Raw genomic sequence first — 11,067 nt, 5'->3', positions numbered from 1 at the left:
ATTCATATTTAGATGTGCTACATTCATTGATCTACAGGTGCCTCAAACTTGGGCACGGAGTCTCATTGCTGACACGCAAAGAAGTGATCTTTGTTGCCCTCTTAGGGGGAAAAATGAACCAGATTTGATGGCTTAATCTGACATCAGCTATTTTAAAAGAAAGAAGCATAAGATGGGAGAAATGGATGCTTTTGTGAAGAGTGTACAAAGAAACAGATCTGACAGTCTTATGGATGATATACAGTAACTGTGGGCAAGCTTACTTCTACAGCAGTGGTCACATAAAACTGTATTCAGCAGAAATTCTATGTCTATGGCTGCCGGCCAGTTTCTGTAGGCTTCCAGAAATCTGGCACTTGTGCAGCTTAATCCTGATTTCAATAAATATAAATTTCTGTCTTTTCCATTTGGTGATTTATGCCAGGCTTTGGCAAAGTAAATTGCACATTCCATTTGCAGTTGCCTAAATGGCAGCAAAGAGGATGATACTCTTGCAGTGCATAATATTTGCAATGGGACATGTGGAATTGGAAAGTGTTTCTCAGCACATGGGATGTTTGCATACACCATGGGAGACCTTTTGATACACTTAGAGAAAATGGGATGAATACTATATACAGATGTTTTCAGATTTATCTGGCCTCCCAGAAGCTTGTTCTCCACGAGGGTCAGTACTTAATTTCACAAACAAAGTGCGCAAGTCAGTATTTCTTTCCATCCTTCAAGACAAGGTGACTGAGAGTTTGGTTCTGCTAAAATGCCAAGGCTGATGGTGGTGGTGGGGCTGCGTTCACAAGAGAGGTCTGTTCATATAAACAGTGTGATGTGTGATGCACAAATTCAATGCAAAATCACGCCTTCTCTGCCACGAAAAGTAAGATGACAATTTATGCATTTTCTGTTTACGTAAAATGGGAGCTTGATCTCACATGTTTTCATGGTCACCTTTTTCCACTGCTCATTTGACTAAATGGCTCATGTGAATAGCTTTATTCTAGTGCTGTCACCCGATTAATGACATATCAGTTGATCATTCATATATGTTTTAGCTGATGAAAGTTGCAATCCTATGCAAACTTACCTAGGAGTAAACCTGAACACAGTGGGGCTTACTTCTTAATGTGCATGGGATTGCAATGGAACTGTTTAATCTATCAATCATGCGTGTAAAAACATTAGTTCTGATACCAGATACGTATTTATTTTTAAGTGAGACACATATGAGTCACACCAGGCATCATTTTAGAAAAGGCATCTCTTCCACTGTGAGAGAAAAGTGGAAATGCATTGATTAAAATGGTATTTGCTACCTGCAGTTTTTTATAACTACTTGTCTGTTATCATTAAAAAAAGAAGTTGCTGCCTGATTAGTTGAGATACAGTCTTAGTCAATCAAAATATTTAATTAATTAAATAGGCATTCCTCATTTTCTCCCTACCATCCCTTAGCATCTTGTGTAGTAAGTTATCATTATTATTATTATTTATTGAATTTATATACAGTGGTACCTTGGGTTACAGACGCTTCAGGTTACAAACTCCACTAACCCAGAAATAGTACCTCGGGTTAAGAACTTTAACTCAGGATGAGAACAAAAATGATGCGGCGGCAGCAGGAGGCCCCATTAGCTAAAGTGGTACCTCAGGTTAAGAATAGTTTTAGGTTAAGAACAGACCTATGGAACGAATTAAGTTCTTAACCCGAGGTACCACTGTACCTCCCTATATCCAGAGGTCTCAGGGTGGTTCAGAAAACGTTTCATTATGGAGAGGCATCATGGCCAAGGATTGCTAAACTCAACAGGACAGTTTGTCCCATCAGATTTTGAATACCTGAACCAGGGAAGGAGTGCTTATTTGAGGAAGCTGTTCCTCATTATTGCCATATCGGGGTTAGGTGGAGAGCTGGATCAAAAGGAAGAATAGCTCCTAGCTAGACAGCTGCCACCCCATTTGACTTTAAGATGACTTCTAGGGGGCAGGTGGGCATCTGGCTGGCCTGTTGCTGTTGTCTGGCTGAAATCTGCACCACAGAGAAGCAGCTTCCACCACTGTGCAACAAAGGCTAAGGCAGAGAATATGGGGAGGGGATATTAAGGACAGGAGGGAAGCTCTGTTGAATAAATGTTTCATTTAAAATGTGTACATATTTTGCCTACCTATATTTTTCTGCACCTATCTTTCGGTGAGAGAAAAAAAGTCCACCAGGACTGGGCCTCAGTAATACAAGTAAGTGAGGAGGGAGACTGCTGCATTTGGATGATTACGAGCCGGTGGTAAAATGCTGAGTGATCATCTCTTGACTAAAATGTATATATAGACAAGCCCTACAACTTAAAAAAAATATCTGCTAGTGTTTATGCCAGAGAAACCTCATTTACATATTATTTAAAAAGCTGCAAGCTTTCTTTTTCCAATACTATCAATAATCAAAGCACTGCTGGTTAACAACTTGCATATGAGCTGGTGCCAGAAAGTACCTATAAATGAATCAAGCTATGGCTTTTCAGAAATATCCTCTTTCCCCTATTTTTGGAATTACTATTCCAGTTTAAAAATCAATGTCGGTTTACTTCAGCACTTAAAGCATTTAATTAATTAAGATCTCAATAAATAGTGTGGAGACATGGATAAGAGAAGATGATAGGAACTTTAAAATGTGGTCAGTTAGCAAATTATTGTCATCATCTGCTAAGAGCTGCTGAGACAGTGATGGAAGTCTTTCATGTCTTTCAGATCCATCATCTGTTTTGAAGCCTGTCCATTAAGGCTTGCAGAAGACTGCATGGTTTAATTTGAATGTAATGATATTTTCAAGCATCCTTTAAAAATCATGCTCCTATATCAGATAGGCTAAACATTTTAAGGTCTACATTTTTTTAAAAAAAAAATCATTTAGCTTGGTGATGATACCCACTCACTTACCGGTATGTTAAATCTCTTCTCCCCACATCATGTTGTGAGTCCTGCTTCCTTTTCAAGAAGAGAAGATGGTGGCCATCTGTAAAGGATAGTCCCCAGTTTGAAGGGATGTGTGGTCCAAGCCCAGTTTGCAGATAAAGATCAATAAGAAGGGAGAACATAGGCCTGGAAATTGCCCATCAACCAGTTAGCACCCAAACAACACACCAAGCAATCACTCAGCATTCTCCATTTAAATTATGGGTATTATTTCTAAATTAGCTTGCATCGATTTTGTTATAACATAAAAAGAGCCCTGCTTGCTCAGACTAGAGACCTACTTAGTCCAGCATCTTGTTCTCACAGTGGCCAACCAGATGCTAATGAGAAGTCCACCAGTAGGAAATGAGGGCAATAACACTTTTCTTGCATATGTTACCCAGCTGCTAGTGTTCATAGGCATAACACTTCCAGTACACAGCTTTCATGGCTATTAGGCATGGGTAGCTTACCATCCATGAATCTTCTAAGCTGCTCAAGTTGGTAGCCATCACTAAATCTTGTGGTATGGAAGTCCAGTTTGTGCTGCGTGAAGAAGTACTTCCCTTTTTCATCCAAAATCTTCCAAAATTCAGCTTCACTGGATGACCCCAGGACCTGCTTCTAGTGTTGTGAGGGAGGACACACATATCTCTTATCAATTTTCTCTACATCATGCATACACAACTCCATTGTGTTCCCTGTTGCCTTTTTCTAATCTAAGAAGTCCAAAATGTTGTAAGGTATCCCCACTAGGGAGTTGTTTCAGTACCTTTTCTGCACCATTCCAGGTCTTCCAGAACTGTACACAATTTTCCAGGTGTGGTCACACAATAGATTTCTTTAATGGTATGATGATATTGGTGGTTTTATGGAACACATAATTCACCATTTTCACAGCTGTCACTTACTAGGTGAACATTTTCATTGGGCTATTCACCCAACCCCAAGATCTCATTCTTAGTTAGTTATAATCATTTCATACCTTCTTAATATATATGTAAAGTTAGGAATTTTTGTTTAGATGAACAGGCAGAGTTGACAGACAGAAAGTCCTTTCTTGACACTTAAGTGTCTCTGTGTTTTCTTCAGCTGCCATGAGTCCAAAAGGAAAGAGGGAAAGTAGGCAAAACCTGAATGAGAACAAATTGTGTCAATTCAGACCTTAGATCCCAAGAAATATCAATTTTAGTTTATTTTTTGTTGTACAGCACTTATATACCACTTAATATTTCAAAAATATTAAAATATTTCAAGAATCTCTAAGTGCTTTACAGTCTAAAACAAACAGTATATTATTAAAACAACAATGAATTTTTAATAGATGGGGCAACCAAGTATGCCTGGATTTCAGTGTATTTCTTGACTTCCAACCTAGCATATTCTACTGCACTGCCACTGGCTTTCATGCATCAATATTGTAGCAATTTACACAAACACACACACACACACACACGGCCCAATAAATCCATCTTATTTTTTTTCTAAATTCCATGTTACCTGAATAAACAACCCTTTCTAAATGCAATTTTTTTCAACTGTTCTGTCTGCGTCAGAAATGGAGTCCATCGATTTCTGAGGAAGCCAATTATTGTGGTAGCAAGACATTATGATTGCTATTAACTATGATATTGTATGGGCAGGGGCATCATTGGTGCTATTAGTTAATGTGCAGGCTAATATCGACCATCTGTTTTCAGGCAATAAATATAACAATGTTAGACACAGGTGTTTGTTCAGCATTTTCTTTTGACAATTGCATGACATGAGTTCATTCTGAGAGTTGAAGTCTGCTTAACCATAGGTATTAGGATTTATAGTCATGACTTTAATCCAACTCTAGCTCAAACTTGTATTGAGATTGCATTTTTATAACTTCAGTTTAGAGAAGCCAAAATATCAATCTCATGTAAATAATTAGAGGCGGGAAAGAAGCTGATTTCTGATATTAAACTGAATCATGTTTCTCAATAACTAAATATTACCAACAAAGGAATAGCTGTGGCTCAAATGAAAGTGATTTAATGCCCATTCCTCTGAACACACTTTAATGTGTGACCAGTAAGCATTTACATTTTGGCTAAATCTTGCTGCTGGATAAGAAATATTTGACCTAAAAATAGTATGTCTGTCTGTGTCAGTTCATGAAATTACTTGATAAGTATAGAAGATGGAGAGCTGAGCTTGGGTAGCCTCCAGGCAACCTTTTTATTGTGCATTCATAATGATTTGATCTCACAATAATATTGGGGCAATTAAATGTAATCTGGTTATAAATAATGTTTGCATCTGCAATAGTTTTGAGTGGTCATACTGCTTTGTTTTCAATTGGTGCCTGTCCTGTAGCTTCCTGTTGAAATATCGAATCTTTTCTGGAGTGCCCCTCCAGATGGCAATAATGCAGTAACACTGGAGAAACATCATATAACAAATAATAAAGTGGAATAGGGTGCTGACAGTCCAGTATCCATGCAGCGTTCTTGTGTCAATGACATGGTGCAGAATACACTCACAAAAAGGTGTGGCAGGGACTGTCAACTAGGAAAATCTGGCTTTAATTCCATACTCATATATACTGTAGATCTTTCTGATGGCTTAAAGAATGTATCTTAAGCAACCTCAAAAGGCTGTAGTGAGATGAGATAAATGGAGAAAGAGCAAGATGAAAATGTGGCCAATCAGAGACTAAAGGAAGTTCAGATATTGTTGTGTCATGACAAGTCCCTTATAGAAAACACGAATGTGTGTTAAACTTAATGAGAATAGGGTAGACAGATGTCCCCACAGGCTGTGCTCTCTTCCCTCAAAACAAATATTTCCTTCCTCTGCCATAATCAATCAGCAATTTGTTGTAGCCTCTGAGGTGTCACAAAGGGGATGAGAAGGAAGAGAGCTGCACAGTTTGCCTTATAAACATATTATATATGTATTCCCTACTCCAGCCATAAACTCCCACTTGGAATTTGCAGAGATCTGAGCGGACATCAAGACAAATTGCTTAGGAGCCAAGTGGCTCAGGAATCTTCCATGCCACATTTCAAGGCCTGCTGCAGGATGGAAATGTTTGGGAACCATTGTAATAAGTAAACTGCATATATAATTCTGTGCATAGGAGACTAATGATTGTATTTCCTTGAAACGCGAACAAGAAACATTGTCCGTATATTTGAGGAGAAAAGACCAATTAATTCCTCTACATATTTGCAGTAATGTTCTAATTAATGGTTTTTACAACATTTAAATACACCCAAATGCATTCTTGATTAATAGGGTGCTGATTCCATTTTGAGAGAAATACTTCTTATGAGTCACAACTTGGTCATTCCTGCATTGCTATAATTACCGAACGACTTCCACCACCCCCTTCATTTAACTGTGATGCTAGAAGTGTCAGGCAGCGGCTGGCTAGGTCTCTCGGCTAAGATATGATCCATATGAAAAGAGTGGATGCCAGATCCACAGAGGTCCTGCATTAAACTGGTGAACCTCCCCATGTTCTGCCTCTAGTTAAGAACAATTTCAGGTTAAGAACGAACCTCCAGAACAAATTAAGTTCATAACTAGAGGTACCACTGTACTTGGTGCTCTCCACAAGTGGCTGAGTGAAGTCTGAAGTGAGGAACTGCCTGAAAAAAATGGGGTTCTATATCACATAGGGATCCTTCACAAGTGGTTGAGCTCCCCACTTCAAATTTGGCTCTTCAAATCATGGAGAGCAACAGGCATAGTATGCAAGACCTTAGCACATTCATCCCCACTCATTTGTAGTCTTTAGTTATATCTGGGCATGTCACTCATTTGTAGTCTTTACAAATGAGTGACATGCCCAGATATAACTTTAATACTTTCTAATCTCTTATGATTTGGAATAGTTTCCTAACCATGGGCCTGTGTCCACAGTACAAGGTGGTTGTTGTTTAGTCGTTCAGTCGTCTCTGACTCTTCGTGACCCCATGGACCAGAGCACGCCAGGCACCCCTATCCTCCACTGCCTCCCGCAGTTTGGCCAAACTCATGCCAGTCACTTCGAGAACACTGTCCAACCATCTCATCCTCTGTCGTCCCCTTCTCCTTGTGCCTCCATCTTTCCCAACATCAGGGTCTTTTCCAGGGAGTCTTCTCCTCTCATGAGGTGGCCAAAGTACTGGAGCCTCAACTTCAGGATCTGCCCTTCCAGTGAGCACTCAGGGCTGATTTCTTTAAGGATGGATAAGTTTGATCTTTTTGCAAGAGTCTCCTCCAGCACCATAATTCAAAAGCATCAATTCTTCAGCCTTCTTTATGGTCCAGCTCTCACTTCCATACATTACTACTGGGAAGTTACATTACTACAGTACAAGGTATTCTATACTAAAAACAAATAACTAGATTTTAACATTTGACTAATTGTTTAACTCCGAAAATTCTTGGTTCTGAATAAGCTGGATGGAAATGAATATTTTTTAATTTTTTTAAAATATGTATAGCCTATTTTACAGCCTCTAGAGACTTTCAATGCAGCTTACAGAAGATTCATAAAATCATATTCAGATCTAGTACAGGAACAAAAATTGCATGGAGCTCATATGGAACTCGCAGAATTTCCAGACCTCATCCTTGCAGCAACTTCCACCAAAATTCTCTGAAGCAAGGGAGCAAAGCTGAGCAGATGGAAATCACTCAGCCCATGATGGGCACAGTCTTCCTTTCCTGGCAGTTGAATAATGTATCATTCAAGATTGGTGTTCAAAGTCTGCATGTTGACAGTGAGCGATTGGTCTGCTAAAGCTTTATAGACAAAGAAGAATATTTACTACCTTCTTTGTATTGGTCAGGATATTACCTCCTAGAGCAGAAGAAATAAGCTCTCGTTATTGAAAACTAAATGATTTCCCCATTGATATTAGCTTGTACCACTTAAAAGCCAGGAGATTTATTATCATATTACTAGGAAACAGAAACCATTCAATTAATACCTGACACTGATGGTCACGTGTTTTCAGTGCTTCTTCACATACAGTTCACTTAACTTTTAATTTATGGAATATATTATGAGAAAAATGCTTGACACAAAGATTTTTCCAGAAAGGAATTTGAAGGGAGTCAATTATTTGCACAGATTTTATATGACTTAAAAATGATTTTCCATCAGAGGCTGATAAACTTCTCGCCATAAAATTAAAGGGAAGAAAATTATATGAAACATGTTCCACTTCTTTACACAATATATCTAATTGAGTGTTGTTTTCTCACTTCACATCACTTTGTGAGATTATATGACAAGTTTGTTTTTTGTTTTTTAGAGAAATGTGAGCTATAATGGAAACACACCGGTTCTTCCATTTTCAGCACCCATAACTTGAATGTACTTTGATTTCCTAATCAATGCCAAGATGTGTATTTAACAGTGTTTGAGTGGAGCTCAGCTTCAAAGTCCAGATCTGGATTCGGAGCTCTCAACTTGTAAGTTCCAAAATAAAGTTTTAAATTTTAACCTGATGCATAGGTGAGGACTATATACATGTAAGTAAGAATGTAAGTTTTGAATCTAATCTTATCCTCCAACTCATGCTTCAGGATTTTCAAACCACAACAATTCACATCACAGTGCTTTCAAAAATCTGTTCCATATGTACTATGATCAACGCATACAATAATATAATTGAAAAAATAAAATTATAGACCCAATAACCCAGAAGCTGTCATAATGTCAATAAATTAGGAAATAATAGCCTTAATATTTTGCACTTTAATTATAGCTTTAATTATAGTCATTGTCATAGTAAAGGATGCCATGCATCTTGTGCTTTCAGAATCTTTGTCATTCAGTAGACCAATCAATCAATCATTTTATTGGTACGCCATCTTTCCAAAGTTGAAGCCACATCCAAGGCAGTTGACAACATATTTTTTTAAAAAGCATAGCTACAATTATAACAAAAGGATAAACAAAGCACAAAAAGTACACAACCAAATTAAACAGCTTCCATTTAAATCATAAGATCCAAAATAAAGATACAAAAAGTAACATCATCAACAATGCCCCTGCAACAAAAACCCATAAACAAAATGCCTGCCCCTGCCCAATATTCTTTTTTTATTAAATTTTATTACATATTAAACCCCTGCCCAATATTCTGTTCACCAGCCTCAGCTTTGGTAGCTGAAATCAGTCTGTCAGGGCAGGACTCACACCCAAAATGTAGGTTTTGGTTATGAAAGAGATAAGATCGATTTCACCCACAATAAGTATTAACCAATGGTATTGTCTTGTCTCAAAGGACAAAGGACAGTGCAATATGAGCTAGTTTTTCCAGTGTCTTCCTTGAATGACAGACACAAAGGCAATCCTCATAATATTCCAATATTCATATTTTTAAGGACACTTGTATGTCTATTGCACAATTTCCACATGTAGTGGAAAATAATCACTGGATGAACTGAAGAAAAAGTTTCCTGCATAAATGGAGTACATTAATGACCCCTAATAGGCAACCGAATTTCTCAAGGACAGTAAACTGACAAAAAATATGGTGTAGAGTACCATACTTAGTAACTAGAGCCATAGTTACAACAAAAAGTACAACAATAACTTTGACTTAGAAAAGCAATCAAATAATGAAATCTGTTGAAATATGTGTGTTGACCAAATGTTTCTGATTAATTATGAAAACTGTTGAATATAATGTGGTATTACCATAAATTGATATACCAGAAAAGTAGATAGTGGTTCTTATCAGAAGGTGTATTAACCTACTAAAACTGAGGGTCAAGAAACTGGCTTCTTTTAACACTTTCTTCAATTAATTAAGCAGGAGGTATTTTCTCAAAGAGAAATTGCTGAAGACTGGAAGTCAGCTGGAAACTATTCAAAAGTTGCAAAGGTCATATTAAATGTACAGCCTCTCATTCCCAGTGACATATATTTCAAACAATAGACTTACTCCACAGTCAGAGCAGCTTAAATTCTAAAAGTATTAAGAAAAGTGGTAATTTACACAATTAATAATATGGCTCCTTTCTCTCTCTCTTTTCTTTTCCTTTACAAATTAAAATGAATCAAGAGTACAATGTTGATTTAAAAGAAGAGAATTTAGTTCTGTTGAATGTACTGTAATGTTCTGTGGCTAATACAACAGACTTTTATTGGTTGGTTGGGAAATGGCTCCTTTTTGTAACCCCAGATTTGTTTAGCTTACAGCTCCCATCTCAGCTCTCTCTATATCACAGTATCTGCTCCAAAAATATACTTTTGTTGGTCTTTCCATACAGAGATATAGCATACAGTTACATTGTCCTATCTGGGCAATGGGACAGGTGTGCTACCTTCTTGTAGCATCTTTTGTGCATCATGAGCAATTAGCCAATACATCCCTAACAAAACAAAGCACAGCCAAGAATGTATCAATAAACCTCGTACTAGATGATAAACCTCACACAATTGTGTTTCCAGTTCTTTGTTTAATGTCAATCATCCTGATTGCTATTAAGCAGGTTCTTTATAATTGCCAAGATGAAAATGTCAATATATTTTGTGACCTGTTCTGAGCATGGCTTATTGATCTTGTAGAACAGCATTTGCACAGATCTGTTTAGAAGATCAATAAGAGGCAGAAGAGAAGGGTGGAGAAATAAAATTGCATTGTGCTATCCTATTTTACATTGTCATTGGGCACAGGGTGTGTGTTTCAATGCACAACTGAATTTTGTTTGATAGATTTATATTTGGCCCTTTCTCCCATTTGAGAGCCTAAGCTTGGAAACATGCATTAAAAGGTTATCCATACACCCATTGAAATGAAAGCCAATTTCATTTGAACATGAGTTGAAAAAAAGCAGTTTTAGAAATATGTGTCAACATTCTTGATTAGCATTGTGTGTTGACTTGCATAATCCATACTAAACTGTGGGCCAGCTGTTTGAGAGGCCTACACCCATCAAAGATTTGCTAGGAGTCACAAAGTGTAAGGCTGACTCCAATGTGAATAAAGTTGCTGACATGATTGAAGATTAATCAATCTAAATTTATTTTTAAATTGATAAATTATTTTAATATGTTTAGTTATGAGTACACAAGCACAACAAGGCACTGCCCTGGTGCAAGATCATCCAAAATCAATACAGGATAGTGATTGGTGAACTTAATAA

This window comes from Lacerta agilis, chromosome 4, assembly GCF_009819535.1.
Source record: "Lacerta agilis isolate rLacAgi1 chromosome 4, rLacAgi1.pri, whole genome shotgun sequence".
NCBI classification, from domain to species: Eukaryota; Metazoa; Chordata; class Lepidosauria; order Squamata; family Lacertidae; genus Lacerta; species Lacerta agilis.
The sequence above is the reverse complement of the archived record's forward strand: the minus strand, read 5'-3'. Positions refer to the sequence as shown.